General features: G+C 38.2%; 1 protein-coding gene across 2 annotated transcripts in view; it reads left to right on the top strand.

Moving 5' to 3' along the window:
• LOC132129282 (protein kinase C and casein kinase substrate in neurons protein 1-like) overlaps positions 1-26,581 on the top strand; it is a 55,615-nt gene that overhangs the window by 20,149 nt on the left and 8,885 nt on the right. The window contains exon 1 of one of the 2 annotated variants that reach the window (XM_059540809.1): positions 16,152-16,322. The exons of the other annotated variant lie outside the window; for it this stretch is intronic. The gene's annotated coding sequence lies outside the window, so the exon portion shown is untranslated. Of the gene's footprint in view, positions 1-16,151; positions 16,323-26,581 lie in introns of those variants that run through there. 2 annotated transcript variants of the gene reach the window in all.

Genomic DNA, 26,581 nt, shown 5'->3' on the forward strand with positions numbered 1-26,581 from the left:
CCTCCTGGACGGCAGCGGCCTGCTCGGGAACGTTCTCCGGACTTTGAGGAATGGTAGGCGCCTGTCTCCTCTTCCTCCGCCCTCTATGATGGTGAGTCGGTGGCACCTTGTCTTGAGACTCAGGCGTTGAGTCGGCCATCTTGTGCTGTGGCTCTGGGCTGGTAGCCATCTTGTGCTGTGGCTCTGGGCTGGCAGCCATCTTGTGCTGTGGCTCTGGGCTGGCAGCCATCTTGTGCTGTGGCTCTGGGCTGGCAGCCATCTTGGACCATGACTCTGGACAGGCGGCCATCTTGTGCTGTGATGCTGAATTCATTGATGCTGTCATTACGTGAATAAATCTGGGGTCGCGTGCCTCTGTGACACCCACAGTGAATGCGGAGCCGACAATCAGCAAAGCCCAGTCCATTAACGGGGCGAGAGATGAGCGGGGACCCTCACTGATTGATTGGGATTTCAGAGGTTGGTTTAATCCATCACAAAAAAAGTCTATCAATACACAGTCCGGCAGATCCGAATAATGAGCAATGGCCAGAAACTCTTGAATATAGCCTTCCAGTGATCGTGTACCCTGTTTGAGGGCTAACAATATCTTTGCTGTGTCCAGGCCTGGCCAAAGTTCATCAGTGAAGCCGCTGGATCCTTTTTGGGCCGAGTATTCTGTCACGGAGCGAACCAGACGGGAGACGTGCGGATCCATATGCAAAGCTTTTATTGACAAGACATGGTAAGAAACAGGCATAGATCAGGTGATGGCAAACAGGCGTGTAGAAGGAAAGGCTAGAGCAGTCCGAGAAGCAAGCAAGGGTCAGTCCACGGCAAACATAATCCAGCAGGGTGAGACAAGAGGGATAATCCAGGTACAAGCAAGGTCCAGGCAGGGGCAAACAGTATCCAAACAGGGCTAAACAAGAGAGGTAATCCGAGGCAATCATGCAAAGAAGAGAACACAGGGAAACAGGCAAGGCAGGACTGAGACTAAGCTTCACCTCAAAAAAGGCAGGCTCCGTAGGGTAGCTATCAGCTAACTAGTGATAAGCGCATACAATACTCGGCAGCCTGAAGGTGTCTGAGTGAGTGTTTATATAGTGAGTGTAATCAGCATATTCAGCAGTGTGTGTGAGATCAGTGCCTTCAGCTGTGTTTGCAATTAGTGCAATGGGTGATGGGAACTGTAGTCCCGGGTGAAGTGCAACAGTGGGTGTAGTGCCGGAGTCCATGTAGTGAGCGGGTGACCTCTGGTGGTGAATGGATGAAAGTTCATATACCAGATTCATGACAGCAGTGCATTGATGTTTTTATCAGTTTATTTCTGCAGCTTTAATATTGGGTTAATTGGGTTAAGATAAAGCTTATGAGAAGTCTCTAAATTGCAATAAGACCTGCACTGTGTCAATTTCAATGTCACCTTTATTTATATAGCACTTTAAACAAAATGCATTGCGTCAAAGCAACTGAACAACATTCATTAGGAAAACAGTGTCAATAATGCAAAAATGATAGTTAAAGGCAGTTCATCATTGGATTCAGTTATGTCATCTCTGTTCAGTTAAATAGTGTCTGTGCATTTATTTGCAATCAAGTCAACGATATCGCTGTAGATGAAGTGTCCCCAACTAAGCAAGCCAGAGGCGACAGCGGCAAGGAACCGAAACTCCATTGGTGACAGAATGGAGAAAAATACCTTGGGAGAAACCAGGCTCAGTTGGGGGGCCAGTTCTCCTCTGACCAGACGAAACCAGTAGTTCAATTCCAGGCTGCAGCAAAGTCAGATTGTGCAGAAGAATCATCTGTTTCCTGTGGTCTTGTCCTGGTGCTCCTCTGAGACAAGGTCTTTACAGGGGATCTGTATCTGGGGCTCTAGTTGTCCTGGTCTCCGCTGTCTTTCAGGGATGTAGAGGTCCTTTCTAGGTGCTGATCCACCATCTGGTCTGGATACGTACTGGATCCGGGTGACTGCAGTGACCCTCTGATCTGGACACAGACTGGATCTGGTGGCCACGGTGACCTCGCAACAAGAGAGAAACAGACAAATATTAGCGTAGATGCCATTCTTCTAATGATGTAGCAAGTACATAGGGTGTAATGGGAAGTGTTTCCGGTTCCGGTTTACCTAATTAATGCAGCCTAAAAATCCTTTAACGGATTTGGATAATAAAAGCATATTAGTATGTTATGTGTATGCCAGGTTAAAGAGATGGGTCTTTAATCTAGATTTAAACTGCAAGAGTGTGTCTGCCTCCCGAACAATGTTAGGAAGGTTATTCCAGAGTTTAGGCGCCAAATATGTCAATGTCAATGTCACTTTTATTTATATAGCGCTTTAAACAAAATACATTGCGTCAAAGCAACTGAACAACATTCATTAGGAAAACAGTGTCAATAATGCAAAAATGATAGTTAAAGGCAGTTCATCATTGGATTCAGTTATGTCATCTCTGTTCAGTTAAATAGTGTTTGTGCATTTATTTGCAAACAAGTCAACGATATCGCTGTAGATGAAGTGTCCCCAACTAAGCAAGCCAGAGGCGACAGCGGCAAGGAACCGAAACTCCATCGGTGACAGAATGGAGAAAAAAACCTTGGGAGAAACCAGGCTCAGTTGGGGGGCCAGTTCTCCTCTGACCAGACGAAACCAGTAGTTCAATTCCAGGCTGCAGCAAAGTCAGATTGTGCAGAAGAATCATCTGTTTCCTGTGGTCTTGTCCTGGTGCTCCTCTGAGACAAGGTCTTTACAGGGGATCTGTGTCTGGGGCTCTAGTTGTCCTGGTCTCCACTGTCTTTCAGGGATATAGAGGTCCTTTCTAGGTGCTGATCCAGCATCTGGTCTGGATACGTACTGGATCCGGATGACTGCAGTGACCCTCTGATCTGGACACAGACTGGATCTGGTGGCCACGTTGACCTCGGAACAAGAGAGAAACAGACAAATATTAGCGTAGATGCCATTCTTCTAATGATGTAGCAAGTACATAGGGTGTTATGGGAAGTGTTTCCGGTTCCGGTTTACCTAATTAATGCAGCCTAAAAATCCTTTAACGGATTTGGATAATAAAAGCATATTAGTATGTTATGTGTATGCCAGGTTAAAGAGATGGGTCTTTAATCTAGATTTAAACTGCAAGAGTGTGTCTGCCTCCCGAACAATGTTAGGTAGGTTATTCCAGAGTTTGGGCGCCAAATAGGAAAAGGATCTGCCGCCTGCAGTTGATTTTGATATTCTAGGTATTATCAAATTGCCTGAGTATTGATAACGTAGCGGACGTAGAGGATTATAATGTAAAAGGAGCTCATTCAAATACTGAGGTGCTAAACTATTCAGGGCTTTATAAGTAATAAGCAATATTTTAAAATCTATGCGATGCTTGATAGGGAGCCAGTGCAGTGTTGACAGGACCGGGCTAATATGGTCATACTTCCTGGTTCTAGTAAGAACTCTTGCTGCTGCATTTTGGACTAGCTGTAGTTTGTTGACTAAGCGTGCAGAACAACCACCCAATAAAGCATTACAATAATCTAACCTTGAGGTCATAAATGCATGGATTAACATTTCTGTATTTGACATTGAGAGCATAGGCCGTAATTTAGATATATTTTTGAGATGGAAAAATGCAGTTTTACAAATGCTAGAAACGTGGCTTTCTAAGGAAAGATTGCGATCAAATAGCACACCTAGGTTCCTAACTGATGACGAAGAATTGACAGAGCAACCATCAAGTCTTAGACAGTGTTCTAGGTTATTACAAGCAGAGTTTTTAGGTCCTATAATTAACACCTCTGTTTTTTCAGAATTTAGCAGTAAGAAATTACTTGTTATCCAGTTTTTTATATCGACTATGCAATCCATTAGTTTTTTCAAATTGGTGTGTTTCACCGGGCTGCGAAGAAATATAGAGCTGAGTATCATCAGCATAACAGTGAAAGCTAACACCATGTTTCCTGATGCTATCTCCCAAGGGTAACATATAAAGTGTGAAGAGTAGCGGCCCTAGTACTGAGCCTTGAGGTACTCCATACTGCACTTGTGATCGATAGGATACATCTTCATTCACTGCTACAAACTGATGGCGGTCATATAAGTACGATTTAAACCATGCTAATGCACTTCCACTGATGCCAACAAAGTGTTCAAGTCTATGCAAAAGAATGTTGTGGTCAATTGTGTCAAACGCAGCACTAAGATCCAATAAAACTAATAGAGAGATACACCCACGATCAGATGATAAGAGCAGATCATTTGTAACTCTAAGGAGAGCAGTCTCAGTACTATGATACGGTCTAAATCCTGACTGGAAATCCTCACATATACCATTTTTCTCTAAGAAGGAATATAATTGTGTGGATACCACCTTTTCTAGTATCTTGGACAGAAAAGGGAGATTCGAGATTGGTCTATAATTAACTAGTTCTTTGGGGACAAGTTGTGGTTTTTTTTATGAGAGGCTTAATAACAGCCAGTTTGAAGGTTTTGGGGACATATCCTAATGACAATGAGGAATTAATAATAGTCAGAAGAGGATCTATGACTCCTGGAAGCACCTCTTTTAGGAGCTTAGATGGTATAGGGTCTAACATACATGTTGTTGGTTTAGATGATTTAACAAGTTTATACAATTCTTCCTCTCCTCTTCTAGAGAATGAGTGGAACTGTTCCTCAGGGGGTCTATAGTGCACTGTCTGATGTGATACTGTAGCTGACGGCTGAATGGTTGCAATTTTATCTCTAATAGTATCGATTTTAGAAGTAAAGTAGTTCATAAAGTCATTACTGCTGTGGTGTTGGGAAATGTCAACACTTGTTGAGGCTTTATTTTTCGTTAATTTAGCCACTGTATTGAATAAATACCTGGGGTTATGTTTGTTTTCTTCTAAAAGAGAAGAAAAGTAATCGGATCTAGCAGTTTTTAATGCTTTTCTGTAGGATATGTTACTTTCCCGCCAAGCAATACGAAATACCTATAGTTTTGTTTTCCTCCAGCTGCGCTCCATTTTTCGGGCTGCTCTCTTTAGGGTGCGAGTATGCTCATTATACCATGGTGTCAAACTGTTTTCCTTAACCTTCCTTAAGCGTAAAGGAGCAACTTTATTTAAAGTGCTAGAAAAGAGAGAGTCCATAGTTTCTGTTACATCATCAAGTTGTTCTGAGGTTTTTGTCTATACTGTACTGAGGACAGTATTTGTCAAAGTGAATTGAATAAAAATATAGGCAAGTGGGAAATTACTGTTTTTTTCTCTCTCTCTCTCTCTCTCTTTTTTGCATTTAATAATCCAAACAGCATAAATCTGGTAGTGGAGAAATGAGTGCTTTTCTTTCTCACCTACATTAAAAGTAGACGTCCGGTTCTGCCTATCTGTCTGTTGATTATATTTCTGGGCTGAGTAGTCTTCTCTGCTAAATCCATGAACCCATCCTTTCAGCATAAGGAATCAGCAGAAAAGTGTGTGTTTTTATTATTATTGTTGTGTAACTTGGGCTTAGTCAAGTCACCGTTATTTATATGGAACATTAACAATACAGATTGTGACAAAGCAACTGAACAGCATTAAAAAGGAAAATAGTGTGTCAGTAATGCAAAAAGGCAGTTCATCATTGAATTCAGTGATGTCATCATCCAGCTCAGTTCAGTTTAAATAGTATCTGTGCAATCAAGTCGACGATATCACTGGATATTAGTTCAGGAACATACTGTAGCCTTTCAATGTTGAGCCCTTGAGCAAGACACATAGCCTCTAGCTTCTTCCTGTCCCTGTATTAAATCAATTCAAATCTCATTGGATAAAAAAGGTCTGTTTGATGGCGAGTAACCAAATGAATGTCAGATCAAACCTCAAACCATTTATTTTCACTCAAAATAGAAGCAGAAACATCCCATTGTGTCTCATTGCAGAAATCTCTCAAATTAAAAGTAGAAATGTGTCTTTGTGCTCAACATTTGAGGCAATATTGTATATAACCATCATGTGATTCCTTAATGCATTGTGATGTGCTCACTGCAAAATATTCATCCATGATAGCAGATGAAAAATTCTGATTTAAATACATTTTTATTGCCATAAAATACCATGTAGTAAAAGTTGCACAGATGTGAATTATGTACGTCACTGTAGGATTTCAAGTTTGATAGCCCACTTATGCTAACCATAACTATAAAGAAAGAAGGATCTCATCTGATAAGTCTTCCAGTCCTGTTTCACGTCTGAGATCTGATGATCTTGACAACGTTTGACCATTAGAGAGAACAACAGGTTCATGTTGGTTGATAATATATTTGTCTTATATGAGTAGTTACTATCTGTTTTCAAAAAAATAAAAAAGAGTTGGCTGGATTTAATAACATCACCTGCTTCAGGGAATAGTTTCTGTGGAAGCGCACAGAACATCTGTTCAACAAACTAGCTTATTGTTTAATGCACTGTTGTGTGGCAGATTATTCCTATAGCAGCATATGTCCAGTGTCTTCCTCTTTTAAATGAAGGGTAATGTGTGTGTGCGTTGTGTTTGTTAAATCCTGATGGCAGACAGGCATTTTTAGTTAAACTGCTTTCCTTTGCCTGTGTTTAGTAAATGAGAATGTACTGTATACAAAATGTGCTTCATTATGGGATGATAATTTGACAGGAATATTTTCTTATAAAGTTAAATATAAATAGTGTATATATTATAAATAGTATATACTTTTTTTATTTCAGCTAGTTGGACATTTTAATTTAGTTCAAGTAGATTTTTATTTGAATATATATATAAATATAAATATAAATGAATTTTACATGCACAAATACACAGTCTACTTTCCCTCTGGTCTAGTCACTGTGTCTGTGACTCTACTCTCATTGAAGTGACACTGTGACAGATCTGCATTCAAAAAATAAAATCATAATTTCAGTGAAATTACAAATATTTGGGAGTGCAGCCTTGAAAGTCAGCCATCTTCACCTCTCATCCTCCTCCTGTTTCTCTTTCACTTTCTGGCATCTTTATTTTGGCCACATCTTCTCTTGCCAGTGATCCGATGGGAGCGTTACGAGTGTGTGACGTGCAGAGATAAACCACTGAACGTCTGAAGGGGGAGTCCAACTGATCGTCTCCCATTATCTAGACAAAACACTCTTTATGTTAGCTTACTTGTGCTTAGCAAATCACAAAATCATCCTGCAAAATAGATGTTACTAACAACTATGTTTCCAGAGGATCACAAATGCACGCACACACACACACACACACACACACACACACTCTGATGAATAATCTCTTAATGGCCATTCTTTCTCATTACAACAGACCCCTCGAACCTCAGTCACATGACTTGCTTAATCATGGCTCAGCCAATCAGGCTGCTTCTGATGCAAGCTCTCTCTGAGGGAGAGCTGTCTCCTAGCAACTCCCAGCATGCGCTTCTTGCGTGCTGTAAGCTCCTCAGATATTAGCTCTGCTCTGAGCTGCTTAGATGAGATAACAGACTGTAGCCAGAGCTCACCTGCGGGCGGCTCTCTCTCTCTCTTACACTCTTCCTGTCCATATCACCTCACCACACCTGTACACCTCACATACAGCGGCAGTTTCTTCTCTCAGTGTTTGGTTCTGCAGAAAAAAAACATATTGGTAATTTTTTACCTTGGACATTTACTTGAATGTCACGCCTTGTGGTAAAAATGTTTCTGATAGATGTATCAGCTTTATTTAATCAAGAACATTTTGCATTATCTACAGCAGACTGAAAATAAGTGCACTAAAATACATTGATATGATATACATTTTCGCAGCATTTTCTTTTAATCTGAGCATAGATGAGCCAAACCCATCTGTCACATGATGAAGACAGAGAGACATGGTAGTGCTTCAGCTTGTCCACAAATTATGGTTTGATCTGAAAAATTTTTTTTTATAGTATTTTATTTATTTAAAAAAATTTGTAAAAAAGGTAAATTAGGCTAAATGGTTTGTTGTACCCAGGGCAGAGCCAATGGGTGGCCGAAGCCACCACTGATCAAAGCTTGGCTATCCCACTCAAAACTGCAGTTATTAAGATCTGTAACGCTGTATCTCTTTATGAGCACACTATACGGGAGGATTTTCAGAAGCACACTTCAGCTTCACCTCAAGAGTCAGGCGCGAGTCAAACTAGCTTCAGAGGAACAACTGTGAACTTCGGTCTGATGAGATGTTGTTAGACTAGACTATATGTCAGTAAAAGTCAAGTCAAGTCAGCTTTATTTATATAGCGCTTTAAACAAAATACATTGCGTCAAAGCAACTGAACAACATTCATTAGGAAAACAGTGTCAATAATGAAAAAATGATAATTAAAGGCAGTTCATCATTGAATTCAGTGATGTCATCTCTGTTCAGTTAAATAGTGTCTGTGAATTTATTTGCAATCAAGTCAACGATATCGCTGTAGATGAAGTGACCCCAACTAAGCAAGCCAGAGGCGACAGCGGCAAGGAACCGAAAAGCCATCGGTGACAGAATTGAGAGAAAAACCTTGGGAGAAACCAGGCTCAGTTGGGGGGCCAGTTCTCCTCTGACCAGATGAAACCAGTAGTTCAATTCCAGGCTGCAGCAAAGTCAGATTGTGCAGAAGAATCATCTGTTTCCTGTGGTCTTGTCCTGGTGCTCCTCTGAGACAAGGTCTTTACAGGGGATCTGTATCTGGGGCTCTAGTTGTCCTGGTCTCCGCTGTCTTTCAGGGATGTAGAGGTCCTTTCTAGGTGCTGATCCAGCATCTGGTCTGGATACGTACTGGATCCGGGTGACTGCAGTGACCCTCTGATCTGGACACAGACTGGATCTGGTGGCTACGGTGACCTCGGAATAAGAGAGAAACAGACAAATATTAGCGTAGATGCCATTCTTCTAATGATGTAGCAAGTACATAGGGTGTTATGGGAAGTGTTTCCGGTTCCGGTTTACCTAATTAATGCAGCATAAAAATCCTTTAAAGGATTTGGATATTATAAGCATTTTAGTATGTTGCGTGTAAGCCAGGTTAAAGAGAAAGGTCTTTAATCTAGATTTAAACTGCAAGAGTGTGTCTGCCTACCGAACAATGTTAGGTAGGTTATTCCAGAGTTTAGGCGCCAAATAGGAAAAGGATCTGCCGCCCGCAGTTGATTTTGATATTCTAGGTATTATCAAATTGCCTGAGTTTTGAGAACGTGGCGGACGTAGAGGATTATAATGTAAAAGGAGCTCATTCAAATACGGAGGTGCTAAACCATTCAGGGCTTTATAAGTAATAAGCAATATTTTAAAATCTATACGATGCTTGATAGGGAGCCAGTGCAGTGTTGACAGGACCGGTCTAATATGGTCATACTTCCTGGTTCTAGTAAGAAATCGTGCTGCTGCATTTTGGACTAGCTGTAGTTTTTTTACTAAGCGTGCAGAACAACCACCTAATAAAGCATTACAATAATCTAACCTTGAGGTCATAAATGCATGGATTAACATTTCTGCATTTGACATTGAGAGCATAGGCCTTAATTTAGATATATTTTTGAGATGGAAAAATTCAGTTTTACAAATGCTAGAAACGTGGCTTTCTAAGGAAAGATTGCAACCAAATATCACACCTAGGTTCCTAACTGATGACGAAGAATTGACATAGCAACCATCAAGTCTTCTAGGTTATTACAAGCAGAGTTTTTAGGTCCTATAATTAATACCTCTGTTTTTTCAGAATTTAGCAGTAAGAAATTACTTGTCGTCCAGTTTTTTATATCGACTATGCATTCCATTAGTTTTTCAAATTGGTGTGTTTCACCGGGCTATAAAGAAATATAGAGCTGAGTATCATCAGCATAACAGTCAAAGCTAACACCATGTTTCCTGATGATATCTCCCGAGGGTAACATGTAAAGCGTGAAGAGTAGCGGCCCTAGTACTGAGCCATGAGGTACTCCATACTGTACTTGTGATCGATATCTTCATTCACTGCTACGAACTGATGGCGGTCATATAAGTGCGATTTAAACTATGCTAATGCACTTCCACTGATGCCAACAAAGTGTTCAAGTCTATGCAAAAGAATGTTGTGGTCAATTGTGTCAAACGCAGCACTAAGATCCAATAAAACTAATAGAGAGATACACCCATGATCAGATGATAAGAGCAGATCATTTGTAACTCTAAGAAGAGCATTCTCAGTACTATGATACGTTCTAAATCCTGACTGGAAATCCTCACATATACCATTTTTCTCTAAGAAGGAATATAATTGTGAGCATACCAACTTTTCTAGTATCTTGGACAGAAAAGGGAGATTCGAGATTGGTCTATAATTAACTAGTTCTTTGGGGTCAAGTTGTGGTTTTTTGATGAGAGGCTTAATAACAGCCAGTTTGAAGGTTTTGGGACATAAAGGAGCAACTGTATTTAAAGTGCTAGAAAAGAGAGAGTCCATAGTTTCTGTTACATCAAGTTGTTCTGAGGTTTTGGATATGCTAAGGAATTTGGATACAATCAGGAAGATAACTTAAAAAGCAATCTTTTGTGGTAGAAGTGATGGTTCTTCCATACGTGTAACAAGAAGTAGAATTTACAATTTTGGCTATATGAAGTTTGCACAAAACTAAATAATGATCTGAGATATCATCACTTGGCTGAATAATTTCAACACCATCAACATCAATTCCATGTGACAGTATTAAATCTAGAGTATGATTTTGACAATGAGTAGGTCCTGAAACGTGTTGTCTAACACCAATAGAGTTCAGAATGTCTATAAATGCTGATCCCAATGCATCTTTTTCATTATCAACATGGATATTAAAATCACCAACTATTAAAACTTTATCTGCAGCCAGAACTAACTCAGATGTAAAATCACCAAACTCTTTAATAAAGTCTGTATGGTACCCTGGTGGCCTGTATACAGTAGCCAGTACAAACATAACAGGGGATTTATCATTAACATTTGTTTCTCTGGATAATGTTATATGAAGCAACATTACTTCAAACGAGTTATACTTGAAGCCTGCCCTCTGAGAAATCCTGAAAACATTGTTATAAATTGAAGCAACACCTCCCCCTTTGCCCTTTGTCAGCCTAACTATTTTCCTGCCTTTATCACATGTGAATCCCTCATCAGCGACAGAGATAGATAAACTGTACATGTGGCAAGAGGTGCAAATAACAATAGCAGGAGAAGCCATTACTCACCGTGCTTGATGAAACTTCTTACTGCGGTTGTTTGATGAACTTGTGAAAAACTGGAGCGAGAGAAAGGAGAGGAGAAAAGAAAACAGCGATAGGTTCGAATGAAAACGCTAATGACAAGCTAACGAGTGCTAATGCTTTGCAGGTGTACTGCACTCACGGAAATAAAATAAAATTGAACGATCAAAAAATCTGATAAGATTGATCGATAATATCAGAAGTGTGAATTAAGTTATATTTTAGCACTTTAAAAAACAGAGAGTTAGAGAAAAAATAAAAATAAAAACAGCTACACGGAGCTAGGATTAGCTACAGAAGGCCAACAGGAAGTAGAGAAAACACTGTCCAACAGCAACACCCGCAGTCAAAAACACACTTTCCTGTCTCATCAGCCATTTTACTGTGCTCACAGCGCACACTCTTCAACAGTACGCTGATATGTGGAGCACACTCACTTCATCAAAAATAACCCACACAAGAAATATGATAATACATAACTAGTTCTGTCATCGGTCATGAAATCTCCAAAAAGGCAATTGAAGCTGCAAACTGTGTATGTATTTTATCACTATCTGCATGTCTCATCCATGAGTATGCAATGTTGGACAGCAAGCATTTGGGAGTTTTGAGAAGCTGAATGATCAATAAAGCTACAGTGAGCCCGTTTATTAAAATACCTGGAGGTGAGGAATAATACAGAAACGGTCATATTCACTCAGTATTACTTGATCTAATTAACAAATATCTCAGTTACTGTTAAGTAGAAATTAATTGTACTCAGTTGTGTTTTAGGCACTAAAACAGTCCAGTACATTATAATCAAACACATTTTTATACTGAAATAATGATGATTTCTATGCCAGCCCTCCCTGGACACCCCTGTGAAACATGTTTTAAGATAAATTAAATGTAATCTACTGTAGCAGTAATGATTATGTTAATGTTAATTTTAATCACAAACTATTTCAAATCATTAATATGATAAAAGACATTCATATTATCTGAAGATTTAATGAAGAAAGTCAAAAGTCTTTAAATATTATATTTGCAATATACACACACACACACACACACACACACACACACACACACACACACAAACACACACACACACACACACACACACACACACACACACACACATATATATATATATATATATATAAACTATCTGGCAATCATGGCCGCAGTGATTTATCAAATGATGGAGTGGAGCTTTTTATGAGCTTTAAATGACAGAGAAGAGCAGGGATGTGTCCAGTCAAACACATTTAAAAAGTTTGGTTTGAACTGCCTTCTCATCTGTTTCAGATCAGCTGTTCTGAATGCAGCGATGCATTGCAAATCATCATGAGTGATTTTAAACAAAAGTAATCGAATAAACTTCTCCCAAAATGAGTTGTTAACTCCATTGTTTCACAATCTTTGTGCATGTATGTAATTAATTCTTTACTGAAAATGCATTTTGCACGTAACACAAGAGTGTTAGCATACAAAAAGTTAGAGCATGTATTATGGTTGCACTTATTGCTTTTGCATGCTCTAAGTCAGAGTATTTATGAATATAAAACTTATCAAAGGGGCAATAACAGAAAACTGTTCAATATCAGTTCATCTGAGTAAATTCATAAGACTTGTCTGCAGCAAACCCTGTTGCTGCAGGTAGATGAGTGCGATATATTTAGCAGCAGTCTCTGAAATCTACTTACTATAATAGGTTTACATGTATGTACAGCAGTTTTCATTCACTAGACATGTGTTAACCCTTCACCATGCTTTCCCAAAGAAACCCATCCTGTTAACCTCACTTCAAGAAATTGTGACAACATGTACTATAAGCTGCAGAAATTAATTATGTCTCTCACGTGGGCAGCACAAGCCAGAGTCCCAATTACTATTAATTAAAGAACGTCCTTTAGCGTTTAATGCTCATGTCTTCGATGTTCCTGTTGCTCGACTGGTAGACAGACCTCAGTGCTAGCTAGCTGCCGGCCATACTGCTGTGGATAAAAGTCAATTTAACACATTCATTTACTACAATTGTAAAAATGTCTCCTTTAAAAATGTGCATGTTTAATAATGTTCTGTGACCTCTGTATAAAATCAATAACAATGTGATTTCCAACCATATTTATCCAACCATACCATAAAGAAAACATATTTTTGTGAATTTGCATGTCAATCCAGATCTGTCCAGCAGCTGTGACTTCAGACAACAATCATGAGGAAATATAGTGACTTAACCAATTAGTGTCTATATTCCATCTGCAACATTAATATAATGACTTGAATGAAATGTATCCTATTTTAATTATGTTTATGTATTGATATAATGATCGATATTTTAGTCATTCATTTATTGATTGTGATTATTTATATGCATATTCTGTAATTACTTTGGGTAACACTTTACATTAGGAAACACTTACTCACTATTAAGGTGAGACATATAGACAAAAACTGTTTTTTCATGCATCCGTCAGTTTTGAGGTTTTGGATTTTTTTTTTTCATGTAGTATTTTAATAGACTAGTGCAAAGAAAAATCTTTTGACTATCTATCTATCTATCTATCTATCTATCTATCTATCTATCTATCTATCTATCTATCTATCTATCTATCTATCTATCTCTCTATATATATATATATATGTGTGTGTATATTTATAGCACTTTATCTATTTGCATCAGTAGATTTCAATAACAATACATATCTTTAAAGGCCGTTTCTATATTCTAAATGTTTTTACAGAGGGGTTTGTTCATACATAATTTGCTTGGTTTTATACATTGTATTCCTAAAATATAGTTTTTTTCTGGCTGTTAGTATTTTCTGATTTAAGGAGTAATATGATAATTTATGCAAAATTGTGAGTATATAATAAGATTCAACCCCTTTTTCATATTTAAAAATAACATTTCAGAAAAAGTTCATAAATGTAATCAATCAACTGTGTAAATATGGAGATATATTAGTTATTCTTTTTACCCTCTTCACCTGAGGTGTCTCTCCTTAACTGCTTATTTTCATGCATATTACTAGCACATTGTCTGTGTATTAGTACTTATAAAGCACATATTAATGTCTTATTCTGCATGATCATATTCTAGATCCTTTAATCTTTATATTTAACAACTACCTGCTTTCTGTCAATAAAACCCTTGGTGGAAAAACCCTTGGTTAATAGTGAGCATGTTTACCCTTATCTTAAATGTTACCTTAAAATTATTCAAATAATGAACGGACAGTCCTGAAAACAGAGGAAAGATTGACAAGCTATTTTCCAGATGCACATGTTGGATGTAGTATTGTAGTAGCAGTGTGATGTGGTTATTGTCATTCCAGCTCTGAAGGTGCACCGTTTCAGAGCGTTTTTCTAGAGAATCAAAGCTTAAGCTTCAGTTATTGGTCAGCTTGACTGGTTTGATGTGATTGTTTGTTGAGTTTAATTTTACAATATGACGGGTTCCACAGCTTCATCTTAAAAACACAAAGTGCACAAATTTCCCCTCACCAGAGCGACCCAGAAGCTTTCCATCACAATGTTCCCCAGTGTGCTGCCTCCCGACAGGACCTCTCTCTCTCTCTCTCTCTCTCTCTCTTCAAGCTGCTTCATTGGCATGGCATTTGTATTGTAGTGTTACCAAAGCATTTGAAGTATATGTAAAATACAGAATATAATAACAGCACCAAAGTAATAAAGGAGACAATAAATGAGTAATAAATAAGAGGGAAAAAGAGCAAACAGTATATCTAATATTAATTGTAACAATTATGTACAATAAAGAGTATGTAAAATAAACCAAATGAATACAATGGATTAACCATTTGATGTGGTGTGTATGGTGTAATTTAGTCATTTAGAGCAAAGAATGAACAATTCAGTGCTTCAGACTGTGGAGAGTATGTCTCTTGTAGTGGTGTATTTGGAGCAGACGAGAGGAAAGTGTTTCTCATCCTCTGTTTGATTCAGCTCACAGTGTTTGTATAATCGCTCTTCTCTCGGTGTCCAGGATCTTTTATGTCTTCCTTTCTGTCACAGTGTCTGGGTTGTGTTCCCTGGGTGTCCACTAGGTGTCCTCCGTTCCAACGGTGTCTGTCATATTATCACTTCCTGTATCCTTATTTGGTCACCTTCCTCCTTGTTTTAGTTAATTGATTGTTCCCCACCTGTCTCCAGTTTCCCCATTATCATTTTGTGTATTTATACCCGGTCTGTCTGAGTCTTTGTCACGGAGTCCTTGTCTTATGTGTGATACATTTCATAGTCTGCTCTCGCCGTGTGTTTTTGTTTTGTTTTCATGTTTTATTGGATTTTCTGGTTGTGACCCTGCCTGGACTGTTTCCCCATTTGGATTTGCCCTTTTAATAAATCTCACACCTGCATTTGGATCTCTCCTCGTTTTTTGTATCACCGAACGTGACACTTTCTCAATTTCCAAATCATGATCACTGAGTCGATATTTTGAAAGGATTTGTCTTTATCTTAATTGTCTAATTGATTATATTTGATTATTATTAAACAGCTCTTTTTGGTATTTCAGTGTGTAAGGGGTATAAGCCCAGGTCAGCGCTGCAGGCATTGCTAGAAAGTGCCTCTGTTTACACTTAGAATGTTTTTTTTTTGCAACTTCCTATTGTGTTCTTTCTATTAAACTTTTATCTAAAATTTCAAATTTTAATATTGCTCCCCAAATTTCACTCCCATACAGTAGGATTGTTTTGATGATTGCGTGATATAATTTGATCCATGTTTTAATTGGCCAAACCGTGCCTCTCATTCAGGGTCTTCACAGTCAGACTGAAGCCCCCTGATGCTGAGATCTCAGTGTAAGTGTAGCTGCTGCTGCTCTCTCTCTCTCTCTTTCTCTCTCATTCTCTCTGTCTCTCTCTCTCTCTCTCTCTCTCTCTCTCTCTCTCATTCTCTCGCTCCTCCCTGTAACCCCTCATCTCATGCCGTCTAAGCCATTCAAGTGGAACACTGCAGGATTATCCTCTGCATGAGCTCCAGACGCACTCCACAACCAAGACCGCATAAGAAACAAGTACTGAACTAACACAATAAAGACTGCTGATATCACCGACTGGACCTGTGTAATCATATCTGGATTATTTTACTTAATAATCCTTAAAAGTCCTACCATTGTCTGTGAATGGGTTCTCCGGTGGTAAGTTCATAGATTGATTTATCAAAACAAAGAGATGGATACTTTGTGCATGGAAGGTTTTTTGTCATTTGGAGTAGATTTATTTTAGGGACTAGTTATTAAAAATGTAACTTAACAACAACCTTACCAACTGTTAATAAGCAGCAGATTATTGTTTATTGAGACAAAGGGCGCCGTTAATAGATAGTTAATGGTAAGAATCGATCCCCAAATGAAAGTGTGACCAGTAAATTATAGTTAAAATTGTGCAGCATATGTGTGAAGTATTACAGTACTGTGGTAAAAAAACCTCCTGTGCGTCTCATGAAGGTGGTTGAGAGCAGTGTTGGGGAGTAACTAGTTACATGTAACGGCGTTACGTAATTTAATTACAAAATTATTGTAACTGTAATTAGTTACAGTTACTAAGAAAAAATGAGTAATTAAATTACAGTTACTTATGAAATTTTTTACGATTACAAAGGGGATTACATTTGAATATTTACACACATCCACATACAGATTTAACTGATTTATTTCCCAAATTGCACTGACTATTCTGAGACATACTGCCCTAATAATTTCCGGGATGCGGAAATACAGTCTGGTTCGTAGAATCCAGTCATAAAAACGAAATGCCTAACGCGGACGGAATATGCCACATTTTGGATGACTAAATCAAAAGTAGGTCAGTACACTTGAATCAAAACATGACATCGACTAGTGTCTGTGAATATAAAGCCCCAAAAATGCAATATATGACTTGCACATTCTGCGTGTCTGTGGAAATCAGGTGCGGACTGGACACCGGGAGAACCGGGACAATTCCCGGTGGCCTGGCAGCCGATTTTGCCCCACTATTTAATATCATTATTGTATAATTGCCTGCCGAATGTACTAAAGCGATCATTTGCGAAACCGCCATTTGATAATTTGCGCTCTCCGCGCCTCCGCAAAACGGTTTGGATTAGACTCAGAGTAATCAATGCGAGAGAGAGAGAGAGAGAGAGAGAGAGAGAGAGAGAGAGAGAGAGAGAGAGAGAGAGAGAGAGAGAGAGAGAGAGAGAGAGTGGACAGCTGGAGCAGAGAAGCAGAACTCCTGTTCAGGGTTTCAGGTCAGTTTCATCTGTAAAGATGCTTTTTTGTCTTTGTTTTTTAATTTATTTAATCAAGCAGCAGCACGTTGCTCATCGGTCATCACTCAAAATACTATATAAAGGACATCATTATTATCTGTTGTAATGTTACAGTAGTAATTTAGCTGAAAAAAAAATCAGATTTTTTTTATAGGTTTAGGGGGAGCTACGACAGACAACAACACAACCCTTACGAAAATTAACATTTTAATATTTAACTATAAACCCAGGGAAAATGGTTACTATTGTTTAACTGTGGTAACCAAAAATGTAAAATTATTTTACAAATGTATTTATTTAAAAATAAATACAAATCCATTTGCAAAAAAAAAACAAGGTTATTTTACTTTTATATAGGCTAATAAAAGCAAGGTTAATTTTTGTAAGGGAAAAACATGACTCCTGTACAGTATTAGGATTTTTCTATAAAGATATTGTAGTATTGTAAAGTATTGTATTGTAAAGTATAGTTTTGTTCAATCTTGAGTATTAAAGTCACGAGAGAGATGGATAACAGGGCAAAATAAAGAGACTGAAGAGAAAAATGGAAGTGAAGGTGCAGTTCAGGAGAGAACTTTTAATTATTTTGCATGTCCCCAAATTAAAGATTTAAACCTTTTTTATGTCAGGTCCATACAAAAAAATAGTTTTGTCCATGAATTTGTTTGTGTGAGTTTGAATTTTCCAGTATGAATTTTTTTCCCAGTCCGCCCCTCCTGTAAATTAATGGCAAAGACATGGTTTCATTTTCTACACATAGGCCTACTGAAGCTCGCAGTGTTTTCAACCTCTGCTGCCTCAATATAGGAGTACACGAACACATAAATATAATTTCTAGAACTGCTCTGTCACTTCATGTGCATTTTACTTATTTTGAGAAAACTATCATCATATACAGAGACAGCAGTTTCAAAAAAACACCAATGTTTCAGGAGTTTATTACACAGAAAACGTCACATGCTTATTAGATATCTGTATTTAAGTTGATGTATATGCTTTTATTTATTATTCTTTAATTTTCACAAATTTAGAAAGTAATCAAAAGTACTCAAAAGTAATTAGTTACATTACTTTAATAAAGTAATTGAAAAAGTTACACTACTATTACATTTTAAACAGGGTAACTTGTAATCTGTAACCTATTATATTTCCAAAGTAATCTTCCCAACACTGGTTGAGAGTGAGCAGAGCTGTAATCTACACACAGAGAAACTGTATGACGCTATCTAAAACATCTCAGTGTCAGTATACCACTATAAATGACCTTTTTTGGTACACTTAAATAGCTAGATGATCCAAAACTCATAATCACACAATAATATAGCAGAAGATTCAGCATGCTTTGCAGTAAGCAATTCGGGCTACAACAGTCTTGTCAAGTCAAGTCACCTTTCTTTATATAGCACTTTAACAATATAGATTGTAACAAAGCAACTGAACAGCATTAAGCACCTTGTTTAGGGGCTCTTTTAGGCTGCTCTCTTTAGGGTGCGAGTGTGCTCATTATACCACTGTGCCAGACTGTTTTCCTTAACCTTCCTTAAGCTTAAATGTTACAACGTGTCTAATCACTGTAATTAGTCAGTTTGGAAAATGGGCAGATCCAGCCATTTTTCACACCACTTCAGTTGTACCACTCAATTCAAATTAGATTGCTTTATTGGCATGACATACCAAGCACAATATATAACAAAACAAAAACAAGCAAACAAAAAAAAAACATATTTACTATAATTTATGCACACAATATCAGTGCACAAACATTTCTGTCTTGTTTACCTGTCTTATTTACCAACTACTCACAATTAAGTGCAATCCCCTTGTGTAGAAATGTATACTTAATTGTGTTGAATGTTAACTTGTAGTGTACTTAAAACCTAAAGTACTGTATATATTATGAAGAAGCATTATATATATATATATATATATATATATGTGGTTTAGACAAGACTCTCAACATATTAAAGAGTAGGCTGAGGTGATTCTGTCCAATACCTGCAAAGTATGTCAGATGATGGCAATCTGCTGTATCCTACACAAGCAAGATTTTTTTTCTAATTCTTTTAGCATAAATGCTTGCACCAAGCAAAATAACATATATATAAAATAATATATGTCATGGAACCTACATATATTGCCATCAGCAAAAATGGATGATAACGTTATATGTATATCATATGCTGCAGTATTGTCATTTTCAACTTTAAATGCTCAAGATCATTAAAGTCGGATGGATTTTGATTGGCTGTCAATGTTTTTTATTATTCATCAGCTAAAAGAGATAGTTGTGGAAGCATTTCCATCAATATTGCTACTCTGTGTTGTTGACATTATAGCTGTGGTGTAGGGCTGTCAAAATTGCTCAAAATTGACGTTCGAATATTCCCTCTAAAAAATACACGAATATTCAAACTATTCCAACATCTGGTTGCGCATGTTGTCAATGACGCGCATTACGTCAATAACAGGCAAAAATAATACAAAGAGACATAACTACTTGTATAGATAGTCTATTTAAGTTTAAACATATATGACAACGTATTACCTACACAAAAACAAGGAAATCAACTAATGGCCAAGACTGCAGACCTCACGCTCTCTCACGTTCTCTGTGCATAATGGTTTAAATGAACAAACAAATTTTTGTGCTAGCAATTTAATAAGGTCGCGACTGTCCCAAATATAGCAGGCTTAATTCAGTGATTGAAACAAATATTATTAATATAAATTGAAGTTTTACAGCATATAGAACTGACATTGAATGCTCCGAGCGAGTTGTGCTGTGGTAAACATGGAACTTTTCCTTGACATGAAACGATAAATAATCAAACCTCGGATCCATTGCTTGACAGAACTCCCCGAAGCGTGCCCCATCCGCGATACTGATCGGTCTCATGTCCTTACAAATGAATGAAATTATTTTATCCGTTATGGCCTCTTGTCATGTTGCAGACAAAGTGCTTGCGGCAGGCGATGCAAAGTAACGTTAAGTGTCAAGACGTGACTGTTTAGCTGGAGTTCCACACATTATGCCATGCTCATTTGGGTGCACATTTTTGAGATGTGACCTCATGTTGCTAGTTGTCGAATGGTATGCTAACTGTATCTTAAATCTCGCGGGTCAACAATTTTACCTCATTTTCTCTGCTGCGGTCGAGTTGGGCTCTGCACTTGCTGGCATCTTCCATGAAGACGAGTCAGCTTTCAGCAGTGATGCTGTGCCAGACAGTGCGACTCCTGTGAGGCTGTGACCTGTCCCTGAACCCTCAGGCGCGCTAGCGCGCCCACCCGCAAAGCAGACAAACCACGCCTCTACTACCGCGGGCCTTTTTTTCCACATTTTTTTATTCGAATATTAATTTTCATCTTCGAAATTCGTTTTTTTTAAACTATTCGAATACATATTCGAATTTAGAATATTCGTTGACAGCCCTACTGTGGTGTGGACTTCACTATTGTCAAAGAATTAGAATATTTATTAAGACTTTAAGTTATAGTTAAGATATTGTATAGTTATCATACTTTGTGTAAACTGACCTTTATTCTTTACTCTTATGGAATTACTTCTTAAGATGCCTCTAGCGGAGACACAATGTTCTTTCACTTTGGTCCTCATAATCTGAATTAGGGAGAGCTAAATATGGACTGTCTCGCTGTTGAAATCATGAAATATTAATATCATTACTGAAACCCAACTGAACACAGTGCTATTCCTGATATTAAGTAAAGTGAAGTCAAGTCACCTTTATTTATATAGCGATTTTAGCTATTTAGATTGTAACAAAGCAACTGAACAGCATTAAATAGTAAAATAGTGTGTCAATAATGCAAAAAGGCAGTTCATTATTGAATTAATTTATGTCATCATCCAGCTCAGTTCAATTTAAAAAGTATCTGTGCAATCAAGTCAACGATATCGCTGTAGATGAAGTGACCCCAACTAAGCAAGCCAGAGGCGACAGCGGCAAAGGAACCGAAACTCCATCGGTGACAGAATGGAAAAAAAACCAGTAGTTCAATTCCAGGCTGCAGCAAAGTCAGATTGTGCAGAAGAATCATCTGTTTCCTGTGGTCTTGTCCTGGTGCTCCTCTGAGACAAGGTCTTTACAGGGGATCTGTATCTCGGGCTCTAGTTGTCCTGGTCTCCGCTGTCTTTCAGGGATGTAGAGGTCCTTTCTAGGTGCTGATCCACCATCTGGTCTGGATACGTACTGGATCCGGGTGACTGCAGTGACCCTCTGATCTGGATACAGACTGGATCTGGTGGCTACAGTGACCTCGGGATAAGAGAGAAACAGACAAATATTAGCGTAGATGCCATTCTTCTAATGATGTAGCAAGTACATAGGGTGTTATGGGAAGTGTTCCCGGGGATTAGGGATCTGCCTCCAGCTGTTGATTTTGATATTCTAGGTATTATCAAATTGTCAGAGATTTGAGAATGCAGTGAATGTGAAGGACTATAATGTAACAAGAGCTCATTCAAATACTGAGGTGCTAAACCATTCAGAGCTTCATAAGTAATAATGAAAATTTTAAAATCTATACAATGTTTGATAGGTAACTAGTGCAGTGTTGACAGAACTGGGCTAATATGGTCATACTTCCTGGTTCTAGTAAGAACTCTAGCTGCTGCATTTTGAGTTTATTAACCGTGCAGAACAACCACCCAATAAAGCATTACAATTATCTAGCCATTAAGGGCATGAACGCATGAATTTGTCAGGACTCGGGTATGATCTGTCCTTTTTTTCTTCCTTTTTTTTTTACTTTGTTTATTTATTATATTTTTTTCCGCTTCTACTCATTTTTCTACACTAGTATTCATTTTGTTTCCATTTTTCTCTCTTTGACTTTTAATATATTTTCTCTGGTTTTTCTTTCCTTCGCTCTAGCGCCATCTGATCTCACTCAGCAATCTAGGCTGTGGCTTGTCTGACGCGTTCCCTCTATCTCGTTACTCACCCTATTTATTCTGCTTGATTTTCACTCCTCCTTGTCAGTGTGTTCTGTGATGTTTTGGCGTTTGGCTTTGGTTCTGTCCTGTTCCTCCTTTCTGGTCAGTACGCTCGTTGGTTTGTCTGCCCAGTTGGTGTAACGTGTGCTTTGTCCTCAAGAGGATTTCGGACTGCTCTTCTGGTTCTCGACCTGGACTGTTTTTTAACCTTGATACTGCCCGCCGTTCTCAGCTCTGTCTGCACCTCGCTTGACCCCTTGTCTGTTCAACCATTCTCCTGCCTACCGTTTTGGATTTGTTGCTCCTCCTCTCCTGGCGCTCTCGGAGGTTGAGCGCATGACTTGCCCGCTGTGCAGTTGGAAGTTAAGACTGAGTTTTTTCCCGAGTTGGGTTTTTTGTTTTTTGGACGTTAGGACGTTCCTTCTGTTAATAAAGTTACCATTTTCAGCCTCATCCTCTCTTGGGTCCTTATCTGTCCTGACAGAATTAACCTTTCTGCATTTGACATTGATAACATGGGTCTTAATTTAGATATATTTTTGAGATGGAAAAATGCAGTTTTACAAATGAAAGAAATGTGGCATTCAAAGAAGAGATTGCTATCAAATAGCACACCTAGTTTCCTAACTGATGACAAAGAATTGACAGAGCAGCCATCAAGTCTTAGACAGCATTCTAGGTTATTACATGCAGAATATCACAACACAGAATTTAGCAGTAAGAAATTTTCCTCATCCAGGTTTTTATATTGACTATGCATTCCATTAATTTTTTTAATTGGTATGCTTCTCTGAGTGTCATCGGCATAACAGTGAAAGCTAACACCATGCTTCCTGATGATATCTCCCAAGGGTAACATGTAAAGTGTGAAAAGTAATGGCCCTAGTACTGAGTCTTGAGGTACTCCATACTGCACTTATGATAGATATGATACCTCTTCATTCACTGCTACGAAATTGATGGTGGTAAGATAAGTACAAATCCTCACAGATACCATTTTTCTCTAAGATGGAACATAATTAGCCCTTCGCCGGCTAATTATGTTCCGTTACTATGTAAGGCAACCGTTACTATGTGAGGCAGTTCCGACAAACTTTGACTCCAAGCAAGATGGTGAAGCGGTGCGCCCACAGCGTTTGTAAATCGGACACTAGAATAGAGCTGTAATCGGGCCTTAAAAGTTAGGCCCGACAGGACCCGAGCCCGACCGATTTCGGCCCGAGCCAGACAAGTACATTTTGATTGACAGCTTTTTAAAAGCCCGAACCCGTTTACAGCCCAACATTATTCAAATGTGCGCACACATGCAGCTCTTTTGCCTTTTGTCAAGAATGAGTCATTTATACATGTTTTAACATAATTTATACATGACTAACGTAATAGGCCACTTGGAAGTTTGAACAAAGAAATAAAATAAGTCCTCTGTGACATCGTAACATCTCAGAACTCTAAATAGCCCTAGGTAAAGACTCATTTAGCCTATAAATAGGCCAACGCACCAATAAAAATGAGTCTTTCTTAGAAATTTTAATTAAGATAAATTCTAAATTAAGATGGGTATTTGGCAATAACGAAATTAATTAAGATAAAGACTCTGCCTTATTTGCTTCGCCATAGCAGCTGAAATTTAATAAAAGAATAATGCCAACATTAGCCTATATAGGCTAGCATATATGTCTACATTATGCATTTAAGATTTAATTAGTATTTAGTTATCATTTTTAAAACCTTTACTCACCAAGATAATAATAAAAATAGCTACTCGCAATAGACAATTAATAGACCATAACATATGAAAGAGAACTTTCCCGGCAGTGCAAGAGCATGACTGGTACACAAGGCTGTGCTGGTTACATTTGAGGTACAGGTCATGGTGTTTCTCAGATCTCGTTTTTTCCCCTCCACGGCATACTGTAACCCCTTTAGCCTCGATCTGGAGGATATCGCGGAGGTATTACTACAAAAAAGGTCACTGACACGCACGGGTATACCTCTTCCCGTCATGGCAATCTGTTGCGCTGGTCGTGTTTGACCATTTGTTTGTCGGAAGTAGCAACAGTAACTAAGGGGGGCGGGGCTCGGCGAAAGGCTAATTGTGAGGATACCACCTTTTCCAGTATCTTGGACAGAAAAGGAAGATTTGAGATCGATCTTTAATTAACTAGTTCTTTGGGGTCAAGTTGTGGTTTTTTGATGAGAGGCTTAATAACAGCCAGTTTGAAGGTTTTGGGGACATATCCTAATGACGAGGAATTAATAATAGTCAGAAGAGGATCTATGACTTCTGGAAGCACCTCTTTTAGGAGCTTAGATGGTATAGGGTCTAACATACATGTTGTTGGTTTAGATGATTTAACAAGTTTATACAATTCTTCCTCTCCAATAGTAGAGAATGAGTGGAACTGTTCCTCAGGGGGTCTATAGTGCACTGTCTGATGTGATACTGTAGCTGACAGCAACATGGTTTATGGCTAATAGTATCGATCTTGGAGGTAAAGTAGTTTATAAAGTGATGTTGGGAAATGTCAACACCTGTTGATGCTTTATTTTTCATTAATTTAGCCACTGTATTGAATACAGGAATAGTCGTGGCCTAATGGTTAGAGAGTCGGACTCCCAATCGAAAGGTTGTGAGTTCGAGTCCCGGGCCGGCAGGAATTGTGGGTGGGGGGAGTGCATGTACAGTTCTCTCTCCACCTTCAATACCACGACTCAGGTGCCCTTGAGCAAGGCATCGAACCCCCAACTGCTCCCCGGGCGCCGCAGCATAAATGGCTGCCCACTGCTCCGGGTGTGTGTTCACAGTGTGTGTGTGTGTTCACTGCTCTGTGTGTGTGCATTTCGGATGGGTTAAACGCAGAGCACAAATTCTGAGTATGGGTCACCATACTTGGCTGAATGTCACTTCACTTAAGAATACATTTCTTTGGGTTATGTTTGTTTCCTTTTAAAAGAGATGAAAATAATCTCTTAACATGATCGCCTCAATGTTTCTATGATATAATATTTAAATGCTGACTGAGTAATCATAAATGAGATATGTAATGTATGAGTCATTCATCTTCATGTCTGCCGTGTAACATGGGGTTTCATCTAAATTTTTATGAATTTGACACATAATATTAGTGAAATTGATATAGTTTTTAATGACATGATTCATGGGCAATTCTAATTCAAATCAGTAAGACTGTATGTTGATGCAAAAAAAACTAGGTAATCTGACAGTGAGCTGAGCAAAATAAAGTTTAAGATTTAAGAACTGATTCAGTGTAAACGGTTTATAGTCTAATAAGTTTTGTTTAGTGTACAGTTGCTCTTGTTCATGAAGAAAAGAGCTTTTTAAGAACTTAATATAGAGATTCTCAATGAACCATCCATTTATGTTCAATTATGTATTTGTCTTAACCTTTCTGGTAATGAATTACTCTTCAGTGAATCAAGTTTTTTTTTTTTTTTTTTTTGTAGGGCAGACATCATTAATGCTTTTTTAATGTTAAATGCTTCATATTACTTGGCTATTATAAAGCCACGATGAAACCTGAAGACTCTTGCCAGATGGCTGTCTGTGTCATTATGGGTCCTCTGTTGTGCTCAGTATGTGTCATTAGACATCGTGGGCTTAAGGAATTTGGGTTTTTAGGAACTGGGTTAAAGACTCATTAAACCAAATTCACTTTCCCATTGCTCAGGGGTCCAGGTTTACTGTGATATCAATGTATATTTGTTTCAGCTATACTTCTAGCTTTGTGAAGCCCATGTTGTAGACTAGTAGAGCAGGTCACACAGGTTCTGGTTTATTGATGTAAATATTATTTACAGTATACACAACAGTTTGTTTTCCACTGATAAATAATTTGTGGTAAATGTGTTAATGAAGTAGCAGGAAGCAGCATTTCTAGGTTTTGTTGCACACAGTCAGCAGACTCAGTCAAACGAGTGTTTCTGAAGCTCAAACACTAGAGCAGCGCATCAGATCATGGGTTTGACTCCCAGGGAAGTCATTAAGTGCTAAAATATTTACCTTTCTAAACTGCAGAGCTGCTTTGGATTTACACATCTGTCAAACCCTCGTGAAAAAGAAGTAAACTTTTAAAAAGTATTTAGTATGGAAATAATTAACTTTGAATGTAGAATATTGACTTGACTATGAACTGAATGTAAAGTTTTTTTTTTTATATTTAGTTGCA

This window comes from Carassius carassius, chromosome 46 (genome assembly GCF_963082965.1).
Source record: "Carassius carassius chromosome 46, fCarCar2.1, whole genome shotgun sequence".
In the NCBI taxonomy this organism is placed as follows: Eukaryota; Metazoa; Chordata; class Actinopteri; order Cypriniformes; family Cyprinidae; genus Carassius; species Carassius carassius.